A 23,816-nucleotide genomic window follows, 5' to 3' on the forward strand; every position below is an offset into this window, starting at 1 on the left:
TATTTAGTGCGATGGCCAAGTCAATATTATTTATGTAAAACGTTAAAGATTTCCTGGCCTTACATGGATCTCACAACTTTTTACCGTAGAACAACTGAGTTGCGAGACTTGGTTTTTTTGACAAGTATTGTTTTTGATGGGTAATATTTTACTTGATAAATTGTTACTTATGATTTGGAAAGAATCAATCTCACAGATGAGTTCAATTATGGCCTCTAAATTATGACTTTTATCCAATTTGTCATATAAAGTGATAAACTTGTCTTAAAAGCTCTCTGTTACACCTACTTTATAAAATTCACTAAATAAACCACACTCCAAAATTAATGAAAGATAATTCAAAGTCTTTGATACAGGATTGTTCAACTATAAATACTCACAATAAGTTATTCCGCCATCTAGCAGACACTCGATGTTTCATTCATTCACTCACTCACTGTAAGGCAACTTACTTATTATACCTAAGCCCTAAATTGAAAGGTTCTTAAGCACCGTATTCGTTAGCTCGCCAGCTGTCCCTAGGTCTTATGAGGTGCCTTATAAACTTCACAGATGTCGCTCTATGTGGCGCTTGTTTGGAAAAACGTTTTAAATCATAGGAGTAGAGAGCTTACATTTAATCGGTATTAAGTAGGGTAACGGCACCAGTGGTCAGCCAGGAACCAGTGATCAGCCTATTGCGTTGTTTATTGGCCATAAATATCGCTGTAATCAAAATAACCAAATCACGTGCACTTAAATAGAAGCTCTGTTTCCTTATTGGTTCATGCATCACGCGATAGGAGCGGCAGGGGGTCAGGGGAGAGAAGTAAACAAGTTCATACAGGTGCTGTCCGCCGACAAGAGCAGAAGTGTCATGTCCGCCATATTTTTTGTTTCACGTGGTGCTCTTTTGAAATGTGAGAAATAACATATTTTAGTATGAAATGTGATTGTGTTTTATAGATAATAACTTTATACATTACTTAGTGCATTTAATTTTATGAAATTTGATAAAAAATATTGTTTTTTTACTTAAAAATTTGAGGGGCTGACCATTGGATACTGATTTTTTATGAAAGATCCAATGGACAGCCCCCGGGGCTGATTACTGGGTTTTTCTATTTTTTTTAACAGTAAAAGCAAAACGACCCATTAAAACCGTTAAATTTATATTTACATATTTAGTGAGACAAGTATTTCCTAATTGTTAGAAAACCCAGTGGTCAGCCGCATTTCAAAATATTTTTTCAAGCGGCTGACCACTGGGTCTCAATGATCCAGTATTCAGCCACGATGTTATTGAAATAATATTTTAAGTATAAATGCGAACATATTATTATATACTAATATCGTTGATTTTTTTTAAAGAAATATTGCTGTTTTTATGATAAGTAATAAGAAGTTCCTAGAAAATAAGAAGATACAAAGAGATTGTAATAGTATGTTTAAAATAATATTTGTACAGGGTGGCCCAGAAGAAAGTTAACTTTTGAAAATTCAAGGAAACGAAAACTGTACGTTTTTATAGAACTTTAACTATTGCAATTCAAAGGAAATTTAATGCAATTTATTTTTAAATTTACCTTTATTAAATTACATCGCCCAGGAGATTTCCTTGACGCTTACAACATTTGATCAACATACATCAAAATCTTGAAATGCGTTCGTTAGAATTACCTCGAAACCTATTTTCAATTTTTTGCCGAATGCTCAGCTTTAGTTGTTGCATGGTTGTTGGATTATAAAAGTATACTCTATTCTTTATGTAACACCACAAAAAAGAATTTTCTGGAGTGAGATCAGGGCTTCCTGGTGGCCAGGAGATGTCAACCCTGCCTGAAATTTTTTTTTGTGGGAACATGTCTCTTACCATCTAAATGCTCTCATTTGAAGTGTGACACGTAGTCCCATCTTGATGAAACTAAGTGCTTCGGTCATAGCCTTGCGAATCTTGCAGCTTTGATCTCAAAAAGCTTTTCAGCCTACCAGTATAGCGCTCTCAAAAATTAATCATCCTTTCAATGCAACAAACCAATTATGCAGGGGTGAAATCTCACTGCCTCTAAGAAGCGCTAATCTCATTCCAGTAGACTTCTCTTTGTGGGGTTACCTTATGAGCAGAGTGTACTCTCATAATCCAAAAACTCTGCAGTATTCATTCATCCTGAATCCATTTCGAGGCAACTCTAACGAAAGTTTTCCAAAATTTTTATGTATGTTGACCGAATGTTGTAAACGTCAAGGGAATCACAATGGTACAATAAAATTTATAAAAGAAAGTATATTTAAAAAAAATTGCACAAAATTTCCTTTAAATTGCAATAGTTAAAGTTCTACGAAAATTTACAGTTTTCGTTTCCTTGAATTTTCAAAAGTGAATTTCCTTCTGGGCCACCCTGTATAATGTGCGATATACATTTTTGTGTGCTAAGTGAATCGTTGCTATAAAAATGTGATTAATATCGTTGATTTTGATATAACATTGTTTATTTTGATCTCATTATTAGTTATACTTACTATAGGCTGAACACTGGGTTCAACAAGGCTGTTTATTGGTTTTTAGAGGCTGTTCACTGGGACACTGGGCCATTTTTTGTTTAAAATTAATTATATATTTTACTAAAAGAATTATTGTTTTTGATAAACGTTGATTCGAAACTACAATAAACAATAAATCCATACATGTTGTACGTTTTTTTATTCGACGATTGTTGTAGAAATGGCAATTGTCAAAACTTCAAAAAGCTGTTATGAGGCTGACCACTGGTGCCGTTACCCTATTAATTTAATAAGAATAAAAAATCATAGCTAATCTTAGATAAATTCTTAGGTTGTGTAATTTGTAACTTTTATAATGTAGCATTTTCTTCAGTTAATACCTAAGGCCTGGATTCGATTATGTTAGCCGGGTGGGACATACAAAGGTAACATGTCCCAGTTTGGTAATTACACTGCTTTCATTACAGCCTGCTCTATAAATCTATAAGTACTCGAATCGAGTCAAAGCTTTTCGGCCTCTTAATTTTCCCTAATTAACTTCCTTTTTCGTGATTTTTCAAATATTTTAATTGTATCTGTAGCTAATAGGTAAAGTAAGCCCACACGTCCGGAAAATCCCCTGTCTATTTTTTGCCAGCCTCTCCCATTGGAAAAAGACATTTCCACAAATGGTATCAATTTACTGCAGCTCGAATGTAGAGTGGATACTAGTCCAGCGACCCTCAATCTGCAGCCTGCTGAGTTTTTGAAACAGGCCTATTTTGTAAGATTCTTTTCGTTTCTGCCCAGAAACTCAGATTTTTTAAAATTTGATTTTAGTCAAGAAATCGAACGTAGAGCGTGTACGAAATTTCTAGTAGGTGTAGGAAATGCCTACTCCCGAATCAAAAAATATTTCTAAATCGACATTTATAGAGTGAAATATTTCAGAACTAAAAGCTGCATAAAACACCTAAAACACCTTGATGGCTTCTACAATAGTTTGAATATCATAGAACTAGACAATCTAGAGTCCTAGTTGCCCAGACGGACGCTAACGATGTACAGGCCGGTTTTTAGGTAACTTCTAGGTCGACCAGTGAATAATTTAATGGCAAAAGACCTAGTGTGCCTGGATCAACTGTCCATCTCAAATACTCTTTAGATTTCATGAAAATACGAGTTCTAAGTGCACTTGGGGCAATTAGGATAATTTTAAAACTATTCGAACCTTTAGGCGCGTAGATTTGAAGGTGTAGAAACTCCGTTGGGACATTTTACACTGCGCCTCTAGTCCCAAACTAAGCCAAGCTTGTATTAGACGGCGGATATAAACATACTTTGAATTTCAATACTCAATATGTTTATTGCTTCCATAATAGTAAATTATAGTTGTAGATCACCGGCCATTGTGGAAATCATTGGGGGAGGCCTTTGTTCAGCAGTGGACGTCCTGTGGCTGAAATGATGATGATGATGATGATGAAGGCGCTGCAAACTTAAAAGCTATTTCTCATGATTCTGTAAAAGATTCCCTCTGTATCTTATTCGTACTCGTAATTTCATTTCACTTTAATTTGATAATCGAAAAATTTTAAGTTTGGTTAAAAATTATACGTCCCAATAACTACACCAAACATTTCACAAAGCATTTGAATTAATTACCGTAGACCATGAAATAGATTTTACAAATCGATAGTATTAAGTGGGTCAGCATAAATCGATGCTCATAAATGATGCACAGGATATCGACTGGCTGGACGGATGATTGAACTGTGTCACGCTATGTGTGCATGACACCAGGTCTGGTGATTAGGCTTATCTAGGTTAAATTATATCCCTAGGGCTTAACCCTGATATTGTATTTTTTTAAAACGGCATTAGTGCTTTGTAATTATTGGTTTACATTGCATTTTGCTTTGGTTAGCGTAATGGCAAAGATTTTGGTATTCTTTACAGGTACATACATGCAATTAGAGCAACGAGCTTTTTTGCCAAATTATAACAATTTGCGGATTAACAAAAATTAGGTAGGTATTGCTGATGAGAAAAAATATAGATTTAGTTCGATAGTGAAGTAGGCCATAAAAGTTCCTTCTCTCGATAGATAAACGAAATAGAAAAGTATCATGTAAATACTACAATCACACAAATTTCATATACATATTACAATAAAAACTCATGATTCTTATAATTTAGACTCATCAAGCTTGAAACTGACACTCAATTAGTGTTTTGTTAGGTAGGTAACATTAACTTCAATGTAGAGCAAAGTATCTTTCGTTTAGAGGTAAGTTTATATTCAAGAGTGAAGTAATGCAAATTTTATACTAAATTTACCTTAAACCGTCTCACGCGCAGCAACTTGATACCATAACGATCGGGATGGGCGGGGTCGACAAAAAATTGGACTGATACACTTTATAGAGCGAACTATTAGAAATTCAAATCGGCGACTTAGTTATTTATCTAATTAACATCAGTTGGTCTGTATCTAGGATTTATAGACCCATATTCGGGAGTAGCTGAGTGAGTCGAATGCTAAAGAGTTTCGGGATTTGTCGCAACAGGGCGTTGCTGATGATCCGATCGTTTATGGTAAAAACTAAAACATTCTTAAGAAATAGGCATTCACCTAATTAGGGATGATTAAAATCTGTCACTTGTTTTTCACTTTACCAATAGAAATCTCTAAAATCAAAGATTAGATAAACGTAAAGAATTAATTTAATTGATATTTGTAATTAAATAGATTATTTTCTATTAGCTACTATTATTAATTGAGTACTGGGTGAGTTATATCAGTAAAAAAGCTTTAACAAGCAGACAGCAGAAACTAACTTTTTATAAAACTACTTTCACAAAAGACACAAAATAATTATATCTATTAAGTATCCTTTACAATTGGCAACAAGTCTGATCGTGATGATTAGATTATTTATTGAGTTAACATCTATTTACACAAACCAGTTAATATAATCAAAGCACCCATTAATTAGTGGTTCCAACATAAACAAGCCGCTCGCGTCGGCGCTTGCGCAGCCGGATTGATTCACAAGTGATCGCTTGCAATCACAGATGTCTACATTTACGGATGACTGGGGTATAAATATTTAAACTTGCATTTACCTACAAGCTGCTACAAGCTAAGCTCGTACGGTTTATCGCCAAAGTTATATGTCCATAGACAGAACTGTTAAAAGCAGTTAAAATTTCGGAAAAATGCTGGCTCTTTCCTTACAAAAAGGCTTAGTATTGCTATCCAGCGAGGAAATGCAGCTAGCATCCTCGCCATTTTGCCTCACGGACACACTTTTATTTTTGAGTAATAATTAAGTTTATATTTTTTTTCTTTGAGTTAAGTTTGCGTTAGTTTTAAAAATTTCTGTTTATTGTAAATAAAGATTAAGAACATGTTATTTTGCTAGCAAATAGGGAGGAAAATTTGGTTAAAATAATAATGCCTTTGGGTACTTCTCATTTACACTCAAATTTGATGGTCACACAATAATAGTTCATAAACGGTATAAGTTAGAACAATAACTTTGAAATCAGATGATAAAATATCTATTTAGCTACATACAAAATAAATTTTATCGTAATAGAAGCAAAAATAATACGAAAAAATCACATGAAATGATAAAAAACGGGGTCATTTTTCGCGTTCTCATCGTGTCACACCTTCGGTTGCAATGAAACATTTGGTTACTGCATTCACAATTTTAATTCAATTTGTGTGTAGCATATACTAAAATCATCGTAATTAAATATACTTTCCACACAATAGTCATAAAAATATCTTCTTATAATTATTTTGAATTGAGAAAGCGAAATACGTTGGTCACACGATTTTAGGTACCTAAAATTATGAGTAATAATACAAGATTGTCGTTAAACCGATCACCAGCAACCAATCACAGCGTTCTATTCGGTTAACGTCAGTCGCGCTTCGACCATTGGGGAGGTGAGATAGGTCGATCGTCCCTCCGCGAAAAAAATACGTAACTTTTTGTGATTATCCCGTAGACATACCGTTGCTTGCATGAACAATATTTTCTACCTCTAAAATTTAAACAATTTAATTGAAACTTTGCCATTGAAAACTTAACATGTTAGACTTATTTGTGTAGTATTCGACTTGAACCGTTAAATTCAAATTTAAGGATAATTCATAAAAAACTAAAATTTTCGTCACCTTCGTGGTGTTTTATACACGAAGGTGATTTTAGGCCACGAAAGTGATTTCTTGCTTTGGTTAATTTTAAAATATAGTGACTGGTGTTTATGTTTTTACAATATTTTAATAACTAATAAATTATACGTGGTAAGTAGAGATCAGTACATCAATAAATAAATAAGGGTCTCGTATTTTTGTTATCTGTCTGTACGACTGTATGTATGTCTGTATATGTGACTGTGTATCTGTTTGTAAGATAAATTTAATCTGAAGTTTGAGTTAAAAGTTGTACAACAAAAATACGAGGCCTAAATAAAAAAAATATTTTTGTTGAGGGACTGATAATTAGTTAGAGTTCTTTTTATATTGAGGTACTGATAATCCGTTTTTTGCTTCTTTAGCATTTCAGAATGCCACCAGTGTCACCCTTAAAACCAATTGCGTAGAATCTTGTAACTTAGTAGGTGACGTCATCAGTAAAATTTTATCTTGTATTTAAGTAGGTACCTATTTATATTATGTTATTGCTATTTATCTATGAAAATAAGACAAAATATATGTTTTATAAACACTTAAGAGTCATTTACAGTAATAAAGTTTTAAAAAAATATTGCTGTGAAGTACAGAATCACTTTCGTGGCATCAAAAAATTCAAAACGTTAAAGCTTCCAAACGGGACTCACTATTTGACTGATTTACTGAGAATACAATCTTCACATCAAGCGCTACAATTTTTGTTTACAAAAAGTTGAAATAAGTTAAAAATAAAATTCGCCACGAAGGTGACGATGAGAACCGTGGCGATGAGAAATATCCCTTTACTTATCTAAAGGCTGAAAACCGCTCTATTTCCAGCATCAGGCAAGAGCAAGCGCGCGCGTGAGCATGAGGTGTGCCAAATTGTAGAAAAACGACAAAAATGACGTTGCAGTCGCGCTGAAGTCACGCGGCATGTGTGCCGGGGGCTTAATTATGTTGAAGAATTTGAGTATCATAGTTTTCTATGATATTAAAAATCTAAAAAAAAAATCTATAGTTGATATTTGCATTGAGTAAAAAATAAACGACATTCATGAATATTAAACAGCAAACTGACTCCCATTGCAACTTAATGAACTAAAACCCAGATTGGACATCCGGAGGAAACCAGCCTCTCGACACTGACGCTGTTTAGACTTACACATAACTAATTAGTTAATTAATTGCCTATTTGATGTCACTACGAGATAACATTTGCAGTAACATTTCAATATTTTAGCTAGACTTTTTTTTTTACTTATATTTAGTAATATAGCTATTATTTAAATGTAATAGTTTGTAAAACCACTTTGATGGTGTTATGTGACTTTGACAATTAAATACTTAACTCAAGAAAAACTTACTAGGATATCATATATCCCACAGGCTTTTTGTATAGGATATTCCTGATACCTTTGTAGAGTATTTGTAAAGTACCAACATCTAGCATGTTGCGTTCGACTTTCGGTAGAGTTAACTCTTAATAAGTCTATAGGAAAGCGAGAGGAGTGTCATTTTAGGCCCCAGAGGGGGCTGCTGTGACCAAAGATATTACGAATAGTTAATAGTAATAGTTTTTATCTACCAAAGACTATAAATTAATTACTCAGTATGTGTAGGTTATATAATTTATCAAATAAATGTTTTCCGTGGCCATATTTGACTTCGGACAGATATAGATCGCTGTGACCAAGTCAATACAGTGACCGTGTTTCAGCCAGACTTACAACAATTATAAGAACATTAGTGCTAATTCACGTCTAGGCTGTAACCCAAACATGGTCATACAATTACTCAAGTAAAACAGTAATTGTCCCCAAGCTGTCTACCGATATGAATGATAATCATAAATTGGAATAGGTTTCACGGTAGCATATTAAGGATATGCCTTGCAGGAAAACTCCTAAAAATGAAATAATAAAAAAAAATATGGGCGGAAAGTTTAATGCCTTTGTATGACCGCTTACAATGAAAGTAAGTACATACAGGGTGGCCCAGAAGAAAGTTCACTTTTGAAAATGTAAGGAAACGAAAACTGTAAATTTTTGTAGAACTTTAACCATTGTAATTTAAAGGAAATTTCATGCAATTTATTTTTAAAGGACAATGGGCAAAATGGTACCCGGCTCCAATAGATATGTGTCTAGTATCGTTTGAAAGGTCTTACCAAGATGAACAACTTTTACTATGACCACCAGCCTTAGATCTGGTTGTGTACGAAGATATACATACTTTTTTGCAGAATGGTACCCGGCTCCAATAGTTATGTTTGTAGTGTCATTTGAAAGGTCTTACCAAGACGAACAACATTTACTGTGGCCACCAGCCTCAGATCTGGTTGCGTTCGAAGATAAAGATACTTTTTGTGTGACCTAAGTATCATTACAGTATGAAGGGGGACGCGCTCAGGGCAGGGCATCGACGAGATGGTCGGACGCGGTGAGGAAGACGGTGGGCGGGAGTTTACATCGTGCGGTCCACACAGCTTATGACCGCAGTCTGTGGAGGAACACTATCTGTGGTCGCGATCCTCATCAGTGAGGGACCGAGGAAGAAGAAGAAGAAGAATCATACGTGTCCATCGTATGGTACTTAGGTTATGCGAGGCAGGAAGGGTTTACCTACTGCTCCAGCATCCTTCCTTAACTCTATAATTATTGATGGGGATAATTGTGAAATAAATATTTTATTTAAAGAAGCCCCCCCCCCCCCTTATTAATAAAAAGTTACACCTAGGAAGAACCTTGGATTAAAATGACATTTCCATACCAAATGACAATTTAAGCCAGAGTTCAACTAGGGTGTAACTTTTATTAATAAAGGGGTTAAAGTTTTATTACTTATTAAGGGTTTTATTATGGGTTGCTAAAGCGAATAAACCCACAAGACCCAATAAGTCCACCCACAAGATGGACCGACGACCTCATAAAGGTAGTGGGAAGGCGCTGAATGCAGGCCGCCACCAACCGGCCATTGTGGAAATCATTGGGGGAGGCCTATGTTCAACTGGACATCCTATGGCTAAAATGATCATGATGATGATGATGAAAGCGAATAAAGGGCTAATAGCTTGGTTAGTTCAACGTAGGTATAATCCTTTCCTTTTCAATGCTTCTTTTCGTTATATTAATAGATTGTAGTCATAATACATACTCGTATACATGGATGATTGTGTTATACTTTCATTATAATACTTAGTGGAATTACTGCTTTCAAAACGTGAATTAGAACTGGCCCCATAGCAGACATTTTCCTACATCTAAAGGCCTTTTAAAATATACATTGGTTATGGCTATTGGAGCGGGTACCACTTTCCATACATTTGTGCCCATCATCCTTTACCTTCTTTTTTAAATTTCATCGTACATGTGATTCCCTTGACGTTTACAACATTCAGTCTGAACAGGTCTGTACTAGGTAGCTACAATAAAACCGTGGACTGTATGTACTATATCATTCTATTTCGCTTTCAAACTAGTTCTACTACATTGTTCTACTTTGATAGACCTAGACAGACACATAATTTTGGGCTCCTCTTGACCCAAGGAAATGGAAAAAATCAAATTGAACCGCGTGTTAATCTACCCTCAGTGCCATCTAGTATCACTTTGTAACAACTAAAACCCAACATAAACATCAGTACTATCTTTTGATACTAGATGTCACTTTATACACATATGTGACTTCAACATGCCGCCCACCAAGGACAGAATGTCCTTAACTATGACCCATACATGTCTAGTAAAAAACCTCTCGTATAACAAACAACACCTCGCGTATAAAAACCCATGTTTAAGAACCCTTCGTATAATAAACCCTTAACATATTAAAACCACTCGTATAATAAACCCTTTACATATTAAAACCACTCGTTTAACTAAACCTTAAAACTAATAAATCAAATAATGTAACATTCCTTAACAGTTAATTACTTATTAACCAGTGAAAAACCAATTTTAAAACTACACATTTTACATTTACAAAATACAAGTCATCCATCAGTTCAGGGATTGTCCTAGAAAATCTTGCCAAACAACCACGTACTTGGAGACAAGTTATCATCCTACACCAAAATTGTATCCCCGACTGCCGGCTCAGAACTTTTATGAGCCTGTTAATAAACCTTGTATGAAAATTGTAAAATGTCTATAAAATATCAATTGAACTTATTACCTACCTACCTAAAAACCACGAACTAAACAAGAGAGTGAAGAACTCTTTTCTAACAAAGATTGGTCTACCGTACCTATATGAACATAAAACTCTTATTCTTTTCGAGTTTTTAACACATGCTTGAGTCTCCCAGATCTAAACACAGCTGAACACAAGGAACTAAGCGATGAAATCAGCTTCCTAAAGACACAGCTAGCAAGTGCTCACTTAGAAATTGATAGATTAAACTTGCAGGTTACAGATCTACAAAGAAAAATAGACGACCAGCAAAGAGAGAAACAAGTATTGAAACAATTGCTGAAAGAATCTACACCGTGTAAGTCAACCCCCATAAAACAATTTAGTAATACTCCACTATCAAGAAAAAAGAAGAAGAAAAACAAGAAAAGTATTCAATCAAGTCCAACAAAACCTTGTTCGACGCAACCTGAAACAAAGAACCTAGATAGCCCTGGGTAAAGAACTGAACAATCTAGTAATAATAACAAGAGAAAACTGTGCATTTTAAGTAATAGACATTACTCAGGCACATTTAGCTCCATCCAAAAGACATTTTCAAGTGACTTCAAGATTTGTAGATACCTATTACCTAACATTAGAATTAAGCTACTCTTGACTAACCTGAATGACAAATTATTAAATTTTACTATGAATGACTACTGTATAATTGTACTAGGTGATGCTGATGTAAAACACATTAACGGTATTGAACTGATAAATACAATTAGCAAATTAATTGAAAAAATTGACTATACTAACCTGATATTCTGTACCCCTACATATGTACTCGGGGCACCAATTCATAACTACAAAATTGAATTATTCAATAGTTTACTCTATGTAGAATTACAAAAATACCATAATGTTTATTTTTTTGACTCTAATTTGAACCTAAATTATGAAATGTTCTCAAGTTTATCAGGTAGGGTAAATAACTTAGGATTACAAAACATTTACCAGAATGTAATGAAGCAAATATGCTATGATTTTGAATCATTTCCTTTGATAACCTCACAAGTTGACTGCGACATAGCCATCGAGAGTAACAAATCTGACTACAATACAAACTCTGGTGCTGGAAAAATACCACAAAAACACAATAAAAAAATTATAACCGACTATTTTCCAACAATTAAACCTAAACAATCATTTTTTCGTGTCTCAAAGTAATAACTCTACCAAACCATTTACGATTTTTCACCAGAACATTGCTAGTATTGTCTCAAAACGGGAAATATTGGAATTAACTTTGGAGGAACTTCGAGAGTCGGGTACCGACCCGGATCTTATTTGTCTTTCCGAAACTTTTGTACAAACTGGTCATGACAGGTATGTGAAAGTTACTGATTATAATTTAATAAGCGCATTCTGTAGAGACAAACAGAGAGGAGGAACCTGCATTCTAGCCAAGCTAGACTGCCTTTGCACTGAAGCAACCTTCCTTAAGAAGTATGCTACCCAAAAGAATTTCGAAATTTGTGGTATTGACGTCCCCCTGCATAAACTGTTAGTCATTTGTCTTTATAGAACACCCTCATCAGACCCGAACATATTCTTAAGCAAGTTAAACAGTGTTCTTCATGAAATATATAGACGTTACAATAATAAAAACACTAAACTAGTAATTGCAGGTGATTTCAATATAAACATACTAAAACCAGGAAAAATTATTGACTATCTTACAGATATTTGCAATAATTATAATCTTAAAATCCACATCAATACTCCCACACGTAAAGATTCCTGCATTGATCAGATCTTAAGTAATATACGAGATGCCTCATCGTCAGTGTTATCCCTCTACTTATCCGACCATGACACAGCACAACTATTATCTTTTCCCGTCGAACAAAAAAAACATATACCAAAAACACAATTTATCTACAGAAGAAACTACTGTCTTGATAATATTGGTAAGTTCAAAGAATGGCTTAATGTTTACTCGTGGTTTGAGACTTATCAGGAGGATAACCTAAACAAAGCATTTGAAAATTTTCATGATTCTATATGTCTGTTTTATGACTTATGTTTCCCAAAAATTAAAATTAAAATTGATAACACAAGCATAAAAAAACAGAAATGGATAACCAAGGGACTAAAAATATCTTGCAAAACAAAAAGGCAATTACGGTACCGTTATTATAAAAGTAAAACAGTATCGGATAAAAATAAATACTTAACCTACTCAAATATACTTAAAAAGAGCATTCGTCTATCACAAAAAAAATCAAACACAAAATTTATAAAACAAAGCAAAAATAAATGCAGAGCAACCTGGGCAGTTGTACAGAGGGAAGTCATGGCCACAAGGAAAGATGACAACATAACGAGATTAACACTAGATAACGAAACATTGACAAATCCCAATGCCATAGCCACAGCTTTTAATAATTATTTTATCGACTTGACTAATGACTCGACATCAAATTCTACAACTTATGACATTAACATTGCGCCAATTACAAACTCAATATTCCTATGCCCTGTGACAGACGAAGAAGTAAGAAAAGAAATTATGACACTTAATAATACCAATTCTGAGGGATACGATGGTATAAACACGAAAATACTAAAATCCTGTGTTTATGAAATTGCTGATGTCCTGACGTACCTAATAAACTTGTCATTTTCCACGGGTACATTTCCAGATAAACTAAAAAGATCAATCGTGAAACCTTTGTACAAAAAAGGGGATCCAGAAGATATTCAAAATTATCGTCCTATCACACTCATACCAATCCTCTCGAAGATATTCGAGAAATGTATGTTAAAAAGGCTTAGAGATTTCTGTTCCAAACATAAAATTATCAGAGAAGAACAATACGGATTTCAAAAAGAGAAGTCTACCACACTAGCTATGTTTAATTTAGTCGACACTGTCTTAACTAGTCTTAACAAAAATCTTTTGACGACTGGTCTCTTCTTTGACTTATCAAAGGCCTTTGATTTTGTACAGCACAAACTTTTATTGGAAAAATTAGAAAGAATAGGAATTAGAGGACTTGCATTACAATGGATAGAATCTTACCTTAATTGCCGGCAACAATGCGTTAGTATTAAAAATATGGTAGGGGAATGAGATAAGGTCTGTGTCATCTGATTTAAGAGAAAACTGGTATGGTGTCCCCCAAGGTAGCGTACTAGGACCGATCCTGTTCCTCATTTACATTAACGACATAACTCAAGCAACAAATCATAAATGCACTTTATTTGCTGATGACATATCCATAATTGTGACTTCCAATGATAAGACTAACATACTCAATCATGAAACTGACATTAACAATACAATTGACAAAATAATTAAATGGCTTCATCAAAATAATCTAAGAATTAATCTTGACAAATGTAACTATATTCAATTTAATAAATCTAAACATGAAAAATACAATTTCACAATGAACATTGCTAAAATAAATAAAATAACACATTTGAGATTTTTAGGGCTAATTATAGACGAAGATCTTAATTGGAAACTTCATCTAGACAATATCTGCAACAGAATTAATAAATTCGTTCATGCTCTTAGACAAATAAAAAATGTAACGAACCGGAAAACCGCCATAATGTCTTATCATGCTTATGTAGAATCCATTCTGCGCTATGGAATTATTATATGGGGCAATAGTACTGACACAAAAAGAGCATTTATTGCTCAGAAAAAATGCATCAGGGCTATATGTGGAATTCGTCCTGATGAGTCATGTAGGCCACTTTTCAAAGAACTCCAACTTCTGCCACTTCCATCACTCTACATATACGAAGTTGCCGTTTTTGTCCACAAAAATACAGAACTTTTTAAAAAATCTGGTAATCTCCGATTAAGATGTCCTCAAAGACTAATACATAAAGACATACCGAGATCCACTAAATACGGAAATAGCTGTCTTTGCATGGGGATCCGTATTTATAACAAAATCCCTAAAGAAATAAAAGATCTTAATATAAATATGTTTAAAAATCGACTACACAGGTGGCTTATGAACCATAGTTTTTATGAAATAAAGGATTTCTTGACATTCAAATATGTATAAATGTAATTTTTGACATAGCTGACATAATTAATTTATTGGACATTTTATTATTGTAAAACTGTACTGTACTGTTGAAAATTGATATAATTAGGTATAATGACATTGTTTCTTTTTTATGTATTAATATTCAAACTTGCATGCTTCTTGATGTAGCAAAACATGTGGACTTATTTTATAGCTGTAACAACTGTATACCATGTTTTATGCAAATAAACAATTATTCTATTCTATTCTATTCTTATTTAGTGTATGATAGTTTGTTCTCTTAAAAACCCTTGAAAAACTTTCATACACACTACTAACAACTTAGTCATCCAAACAGCTCCACAAAACTCAAACTGTGGTATACCTACTCATTTGTCAACGGAGTTCTGACACTAGCAAACTAGCCCAACGGGAATTTCCCTGATGCAGTGATTACGCGTAAATAAACCCCAGCAGCGTAAGCAATGTTAAAGGCATCTGAGAATCCCTGCAGCTCTGCAAGCATCATCTGATCAATTGCATACCACCGTGGATACTTCAGCTAAGTGGTAACTCGTTAAGTAAGGTAAGTATTCCCATCTTTAGTTAACTCCCTTAAAGGTTCTTCATCCCACCCTTTTCCAGCTATCCACACTGCTTGATAATTTCTTCGCTTAAGTAAGTTGCTATGCATCCTAATGGATTGAATAGATGCGATACAATACAACCAATATATTTTTTCTTTTTTTTTACAGGTGCGGACAGCGGCGGCAATTCACCAAGTACTGAAATTCATCATTGTTCCTGTTCCAGGTAAGTCCCTCTTTTATTTTATAGTTTAAATCCCGGTTGTCCTTCTTTTGTCCTTTTATTCCCCTTTGTTCTAATAACCATAGTAACTCTTCTCGGTTACATAACTATTTTTGTCCTATAAATCCCTAATCTGTACTATAAATCCCTAATCTGTACTATAAATCCCTAATTTGTACTATAAATCCCTTTTTGTACTGTAATTCCGAATTTGTTCTAAATTCCTAATTTGCTCTATTCTTTCTTCCCCAGTTTGACTCCACTTGCGGATGCGTCAAACACCACTTTCACAGTTGATCTATTTCCCTTCATAACAGCATGTGGTAAGTATACTGCTTGTTCTTTATTGTACTTAGTTTTCTGTATTAACTTCTTGTGTTCCAGTTGTGAATTATCCTCTGTGTATCTTCTGTTCTTTAGCTTGTTGTATCCGTAATAAATCTTCGTTCTAAATGTTTTAAATTTTCTGACAGATGTTTCTTCTTGATTACAGGAAGGCACTTCTTCGCGGAATGGCAACTTCACTCCACATCTTCCATCTGCACTCCGACGTGTGGTTGCTGCAAAGATTTCTTCGCGTCGCTGTTCTTTTGATGTTAACCTTTTTGAAGTAAATAAAGTTTCCATATCCAAAACCTTAGAGCGTTTTGAACTAAATCCCTTTACACGCGCATGCAACACTGTAACACGATTTTCATCAGCAGCTGTATTTATCGGTCCAGATATTATCCACCCAAGTGTGGTGCACTGTGCCACTGGTGAACCCATAGGTCCCCGTAACAACCCATTCCTTAATATCTGACTACATACGTCTGCTCCCAGAAGGATATCAACCTTGTTCGGTACGTCAAATTGCGGATCCGCTAAATAAACCTGAGATAGTTCGACCCAATTGTCGAAAGAAACTCTCTGTCCTGGTAAGTATGACGTAATGTCGCTAAGAACATACGCCTTCACCTCGATTTCAAAACTCGGGTCTCGTTTCGATTTTAGTGTAAGTAAAACCATAGATCTAGATAACACAGAAGGTTTCTCATCACCCAAGCCTGATATATTATTAGTCACATTTATTTTCTTTAGCCCCAAACCTTGGACCGTAGCTTCTGTCACGAACGAAGCTTGAGAGCCTTGATCTACTAAAGCCCTACATACGTGATATTGGCCTGTCCTAGACTTAACGTCAACCAATGCTGTTGCTAATAACACATGACTGCTCTTAGTCTTCGCGTAACATGCCATGTGATTTGCAGTCTCAATTGGCTGCGTACCATGTTCTAAATCTTTCAGATTGTTGTCCTTCCCCGCACCTTCTTCTACTACTTGACCTAAAAACCCTGAACCAGCAGTCGAAGTGGGGGCTTGCCCTGAATGAAGCAAAGAATGATGCCGTTTTTTGCAAACTCTACAATTGGTGGGTGATCGGCAAAACTTTACACCATGGTTGCTTCCTAGACAGTTATAACATATTTTATTTTTTATAACAAAGTCACGTTTGTTCTCATAACCCAAATTCGCAAACTCCTTACAAAAACATAACTTGTGTTCCTCACCACAAAACTCGCAAGATAATTTTTGAACATTAGTCGTATGTAAAGCCCTAGTATGACTAACATTCTGCCCGGTATGCACATTGGGAGCTGACTGTCTACTGAAATGTTTCGGTTCGATACATTCCAAAGCCCGAAACCTATCGTATAAGAAATCTTTCATTTGATCGTAAGTTGGTAAACAATCAGACGCTACTGTTCTAGCAATGTGCAGTTCCCACTCCTTGCGTGTCTCGGGGTCTAGTTTTGAACTCAACAAATGTATGATCATTATGTCCCACGTAGAGACATCTATCCCTAAATTGATCAAAGCATTTAAACAATCTGAGGTTGTGTCAATAAAATCTTTCAAAATGCTTGCAGATACAATATTGGCATTTCGTTGGCCTAAAAACCGTTTCAAAATGTTGTGTGCCAAATACTTTTTATTATTGTATCTTTGCTCTAACAATATCCAACATTGATCGTAATTAACCTCAGCTACAGGTATGTATCGAATAAGTTGTTCTGCCTCTCCCGTCAAATATCCCTTCAAGTATTGTAATCGTTGAACATTATCGAGAGATTGGTTCTTGTGTATCATTGAAACAAATAAATCCCTAAAAGTTATCCATTCTGAGTAGTTACCTCTAAACTTTGGAATATGAATCTCAGGTAACTTTACTCGAGATTGGGATGGATAGTTTGGCTTACTATTGTCTACTGACTCTGCGGGTGTTGACATAGCAGATAGACATTGTTTCAATGCACCCTTGTAATTCAAAACCACTTGTTCTGTTTGATCATAAACATCATTAACCATGTAATCTGTCTTTTTTAACAATTTTGGATCTGATATCTGAAATAACCCCTTATGCCCTTGTCTAAATTCAGCCCACATCTCTATCAATGCCTGCAATCTGTTGTCTATGTAATCTCTAGTCAAGCGTTCCTTGGGTGACTTTTTATAATTAACTTCGGCTTTGAAAATCCTGGATGATAAATCATCCTGATAGTTAATTAGAGATTCCATAGTAGCCATTGTTAAATAAATGATTACAAAGCAAAAATAAAGTAAAAAATTAAAACCGAAAAAAATAACTTGTAAAATTTTCATGAAACTTCATGAAAATTTTACAAGTGTTTGAACAATTCTGTGGAAAATTGGGCATAGAGTCCCCGTACCTTCGTTTTTTCCACTTAAATTCTAAGTCCTAACTACTTATAAAATTATTCTAAGTTCTAAATAAAATCCTATGAAAATAAACTAAAGTTCCAAATATTTTAAAGTTATAAAGTTCCTTGAAATAAGGTTGAAATTTGCCTGCTTAGTAAACGTCAAAGTACTCACGGTTCGCACTTCACTCACACATAGATTGCACTAAAAACCTTCTTTGTCGATGTGTAGTGAAGCCCGTAGATCCCGTTGTCCTCAGTCGCTGATCCAGCTGAGCCTGCAGCAGGCCACAACCAGGAACTCCTTGCTTGCCTCAGCTCGATTCAGCTCCTCGTTCCACCAACCAGCTCTTCATCCAAGAGCTGTTCTGCACTCCATGAACCAGCTCTTCTTCCAAGAGCTGTTCTGCTTCCCAAGAACCAGCTCATCATCCAAGAGCTGTTCTGTTCTCCAAGAACCAGCTCATCATCCAGGAGCTGTTCTGTACTCCTCCTACCTACCACGTACTCGGTTTGTTGCAGCGATCCACTGCGAGTACGGGTTACAGCGGTTTTCACCACTGTGCACTCAAAAATAGCCTTTATATTCCGGCTCGTCAAGGACCATGAACAGGTCTTTACTAGGTAGCTACAATAAAACCGTGGACTGTATGTACTATATCATTCTATTTCGCTTTCAAACTAGTTCTACTACATTGTTCTACTTTGATAGACCTAGACAGACACATAATTTTGGGCTCCTCTTGACCCAAGGAAATGGAAAAAATCAAATTGAACCGCGTGTTAATCTACCCTCAGTGCCATCTAGTATCACTTTGTAACAACTAAAACCCAACATAAACATCAGTACTATCTTTTGATACTAGATGTCACTTTATACACATATGTGACTTCAACACAGTCAACATACATAAAAATTGTGGAAACTCTCGTAAGAGTTACCTTGAAATGGATTCAGGATGGATGAATGATGCAGAGTTTTTGGATTTTTAGAGTATACTCTGCTCATAATGTAACCCCACAAAAAGAAGTCTGCTGGAATGAGATTAGGGCTTCTTAGTGGTAACGAGATTTCACCCCTGCTTAATTGGTTTGTTGCATCGAAAGGATGATTAATTTTTGAGAGCGCTATACTGGCATGCTGAAAAGCTTTTTGATTTCAAAGTGGCAAGATTCGCAAGGCTATTACAGGAGCACTTGGTTTCATCAAGATTGGGCTACGTGTCACACTTCAAATGTGAGCATTTAGATGGTAAGAGACATGTTCCCACAAAAAAATAATTTTAGGCAGGGGTGACATCTCCTGGCCACCAGGAAGCCCTGATCTCACTCCAGAAAACTTATTTTTGTGGTGTTATCTTAAGAATAGAGTATACTTTGATAATCCAACAACCACGCAGCAACTGAAGCTGAACATTCGGCAAAAAATGGAAAATAGTTTTCGAGGTAATTCTAACGAACGCATTTCAAGATTTTGATGTATGTTGATCGAATGTTGTAAGCGTCAAGGAAATCTCCTGGACGATGTAATTTAATAAAGGTAAATTTAAAAATAAATTTCATTTCATTTTCTTTGAATTGTAATGAATAAAGTTCTACAAAATTACACAGATTTTTTTTCCTTGAATTTTCAAAAGTGAATTTCTTTCTGGGCCACCCTGTACATAGGTACAATGAAAGAAACTAAATACTTTGGCGAGCCAAGCAGAAATAAGAGTATTCAAATAGGAAAATAATCGGTATGTAACAATATTATTCTAAAGATCAATTTGCAACTTATCATAGTCTGGATGTACATATTTACAAAAAAAAGTATTTAAGTATGTTTATATCCGCTGTCTAGTACCCACAGTACTACAAGCTTTGCTTAATTTGGGACTAAAATGTAGTGTAAAATGTCTAAAGATATTTATTACTATTTAATGATTATTATTTATAGTAATAATTTGTGTTATGATTTCTGAACAATGAATAAAAATTTTAATCAACAAAAACTAATAATAAATCTGAAAATGTCTTGTCCACACTATTAATGATTATAATAACGATTGAAGAAATCATAGCCAGAAAGAGAAATAAAATGCAGCCATAAAATTCGTGTTCCAGCTCATTTTACACATACCACTAAAAGTAGAGTTATGTTATTCTACAAAAATTGATTACACGAATGTCAGGATTTCAAGAAATGCACTGAGAATTTTTGTGATAACTTTAATGGTTTGACATGGAATTTTATTAATTCGCTAACCTTCCGTCACCGGTTTTGGCTCCTCGCCAGTGTGCAGTGTTACCAAACACATTTATAAGCTTTTTTAGATTATTCGCAATCTGAACTTGAAGCGGAGAAAAAACCTAACTTTGACCGTAACTATAACGTTAACCGGTATTTTTTGTATAAAGTTTGACAAAGTTTTGACGTTTGTCAAAGTTAAAGCTAGATGGTGCAACCCATTACCACACCATTACCCAGCTTATGAGTACAAAATAAAGCTTTTAGTCATTATTGAGCTTTTAGGATGCTTCAACTCTGATCACTAAAACACCACAAATTTTATTTCAATCAAACAAAAGGCATTTCTTAAAACTAAATAAAATGTATTTATTTATTTTTTGTTTGAAAGCGACAACTAACAAAATACTATTGCTTTATTAACTACGAAAAATGTTATTAAATGTTGAGCATTTAATGTTCATGAATGATTTAATAGGGCCTCGCTTCACACGGACCATCAAAATGCGCCGACGAATTTACGAACATCTGCGCCTTGCCTAATACGTCGACAGACCTCATAAAGTGCAATTTTCTTATGTGGTTGTAATTTTTATTGCATTTTAGTACACTAAACTTGGTCATGCTACAATATACGGCCATCCATCCTCTAATTTGTTTACATTAGTTAGACTCGTGACTTTGCTTGGAAAAGAACGTCACTGACTTACAAACAATAGATGTTCTTTTGTTTTTCTACTATTCCTACCAAAAACTTCACGTGAATTTATCTAAATCTAAAAAAAATTTTCGTGAAAAACTTTTTGTTTTCTGTAATTTATTTTAGTTTTTGGTAATATTTTGTGTTTGTAATTTTATTTTGAAACTTAAGTTATTTTAATACAACCTATACTTTTGCAGTACCTACCTACTTACTTAAGAATAATATACCAAAATGTTTCAGCGGTTAAACTTTTTATTTACTCAAAAAGTTAAGCTTTTTTTCTTACGTTTAATGTTAGATGGGCAATGGACATGTTATAAAATAAGATGAAACCTTCGTTTTTCTATCAAGATCAACCTCTTCGCCTTAATAGCCTTTCATAATCGTGTAAAAATAGAATAAATAATCATAATTAGTTGCGCACACATATCACGTAGGCCCAAACTCAGGATGCCTAGACCTAGGCAGGCCGATTTAAATTCCTACTTAGTATATAAGGTGGCCACTGGCTGGTAATTGGCCAGACGACATTCTTACTTCAGTAGTAACGGTTCCCGAAGCCATGCGGTCGCTAGTGAGTATGAATTTATAGATATAAAAAAATAAATAAAAAAGTACGTTTATTTCGAACCAGGGTCCATATTATAGTGTTAGTAACAATGTAAGCTTAAACTATGTTATAAAATGATAAATCAATCTTTTGTAAGCCTGCCCGTTTTCACCATCACATCCCTAATTTTTAAGTGACCTCTATGAAAACAAAATTCCTGTCAAGTGTTACAACAGGGGTCACTTAAAAATTAGGGATTGATGGTGAAAAGTCCTTAAACCTCGTACCTCCTGATAGAATTATCAAACTTTATATCCAGCTGTTCTGATGATAAACCTATAAATTGACAAAATCAGTTCAGCAGTTTTTCGTGAAGGACTATAAAACGTTCATTAATAATCACAAACTTTAGGGCTTACAATAAAACAAGTACACTCGTAGAATAGATTTATAGATTCGTAGACATTCTTCGTAGATTGCTTTTAGCTGCATCTGATCTAATTCGAGGGCTATTTCGTTTTCTAGTAAAACTCTATGGGGTGTTATCGTACAACTTAAAAGCATGTTAAAAATCACAGAGGCAGCTAATTTTGAACAAGGTTGAATGTAATAACACGGTAATTATTAAAAGCACGTGGCGTCACAACCTTATTACTTTTCCATGTATTGCAATAACACGTTATAATTTATATTTTTATGCACACAACTTGCATTAACGACGATAATATCAGCATATTTTCTGTATAGCAAAGGTTATCATGATCATCAAAGTTTCATGTTACAGTCTTCAGGATCATGCTATGATTTTAAAAATATCAAAATAATACATTATTTTCTTGACTCTCATATTATAACTCACATCACGAACCGCTAAACATAATCTAATGGTACCTACTGATCTAATGTTATTTTACAATTTAAAGTATTTAATTTAACTTTATTCATAATTCATCATTTAATCAGTGAATCATCATCGTATTGTGATCATCAATCAATCATTATCATATTGTGATTCGGGAATGTCGTAGCTGCTACGAAATCTCGTAGACGTCGTAGTCAACTTTTTATCACGCTGCTTTCTTTCGTAGCATATTTATTTACTTATTGAATATAATTTTTTATTTTATTTATTAGGACAACCAACAAGACAAACACGCATACATGAAATTACTATGACTAAAAGTAAACTAATGACACATGATTTTGTAATTTTCAAATGTGTTTCCAGGTACTTTTCGCCCTTCTTTCATTGGCTGCTGCCAAGCCTAAACCCGGTGGTCTGTGGGGAGCACCAGCCGTAAGTATCTATTGTAAACTATATTTTGATTGTTTAAACATACAAGGCAGTGATTATTTCGATATTTTTTGCAGATTTGATTTGGCGATTTGTAGAGACCATAGAGATATAGAGAGATGTCAACCAATGCGCTGAGTTCGAAACTCAGTGTCGCATTAGAAATTCACACACACATAGTAATCAAAATATGTGCTCATTATCCACTGCGTGATCAGTACTCTACGTTCAAATAATCTTTAGTACTACGCAAGCAATGTCAACTATTTACACTATGACGTCGCTGCTGTCATCATTGCTGTCACGAGCAATGTGTTCTGTTTTTAGGCATATTGCTGCGACACCGGCCCCGCCCCCTTGTCACGTCTCCCTATAGTTTCTGTGATCTGTGGTAGAGACAGTTAAATTGGCTCTTACCCGCAATATCTCACATCTCCTTCCTCCTCTCTTTGCACTCTTCATGTCCCACCTACGAGTAGTAATCAAATATTTATTCTTTCGTTCTTCATGTGTCATTCTGCTCTCTGATCACGTATGTCCCAATCCAGGTCTCATCTCTGAGCTATGTGCACCAGCCCTTAGCCGTAGCCCAGCCGGTGGCGGTCGCCCAGCCCATAGTGCACGCCGCGCCCGCCGCCGTCATCGCCAAGCCTGCTGCCACCAGCTACGCCTCTTTCCAACAGGTATAAAGGAAATTAAAC

The 23,816-nt window shown here is 34.9% G+C and overlaps 1 long non-coding RNA gene across 1 annotated transcript; it reads left to right on the plus strand.

Annotated features, from left to right (window-relative positions):
- The first annotated feature begins 21,741 nt into the window (after positions 1-21,741).
- LOC135078167 (uncharacterized) lies at positions 21,742-23,770 on the plus strand. The gene is made up of 3 exons (XR_010258576.1): positions 21,742-21,845; positions 23,050-23,118; positions 23,664-23,770. It is a non-coding gene; the product is annotated as an uncharacterized LOC135078167 (long non-coding RNA).
- The last annotated feature ends 46 nt before the right edge of the window (positions 23,771-23,816 follow it).

This window comes from Ostrinia nubilalis, chromosome 14 (genome assembly GCF_963855985.1).
Source record: "Ostrinia nubilalis chromosome 14, ilOstNubi1.1, whole genome shotgun sequence".
NCBI classification, from domain to species: domain Eukaryota; kingdom Metazoa; phylum Arthropoda; class Insecta; order Lepidoptera; family Crambidae; genus Ostrinia; species Ostrinia nubilalis.